Source organism: Ahaetulla prasina, chromosome 6 (genome assembly GCF_028640845.1).
Source record: "Ahaetulla prasina isolate Xishuangbanna chromosome 6, ASM2864084v1, whole genome shotgun sequence".
NCBI classification, from domain to species: domain Eukaryota; kingdom Metazoa; phylum Chordata; class Lepidosauria; order Squamata; family Colubridae; genus Ahaetulla; species Ahaetulla prasina.
Genome location: NC_080544.1, coordinates 60,666,371 through 60,666,984, shown reverse-complemented (window position 1 = coordinate 60,666,984; position 614 = coordinate 60,666,371).

The following is a 614-nucleotide window of genomic DNA, read 5'->3' as shown; positions in this document are numbered from 1 at the left end:
CCCCCCTTTTCTTAGTGGCAAAAGCCATGGTCCTTACTGGAGAAGCATATAATAAATATTTCCAGTATAGGCTCTAGTTCAGGCGTGTCAAACTCGTATTGTCATGGTGTCACGTGACATATTGGGACTTTTTTCCCCCTTTGCTATACTGGTCGTGGGCAGAACCAGCACATGATGCATCCGCCCTGCTGGCCATGAGTTTGACACCTCTGCTCTTTATTTTATTTTTATTTTATTTATTTTATTTGTCACAACAGTATATATAAGCATAAGCATGAAAATAACTATATAATATATAAGCGTATATATGAGTATAAGTATGTGATAACTATATTAATTGGATATAATGAAAGGAAACAATAGGACAGGAACGGTAGGCACATTTGTGCTCTTATGCACGCCCCTTATAGACCTCTTAGGAATGGGGTGAGGTAAATAGTAGAGTTTTTGGTTAAAGCTTTGGGGATTTTGAGAAGAGACCACAGAGTCAGGTAGTGTGTTCCAAGCACTAATAACTCTGTTACAGAAGTCATATTTTCTTCAATCAAGATTGAAACGGTTAACATTGAGTTTAAATCTATTGTTTGCTCTTGTATTGTTATAATTGAAGCTGA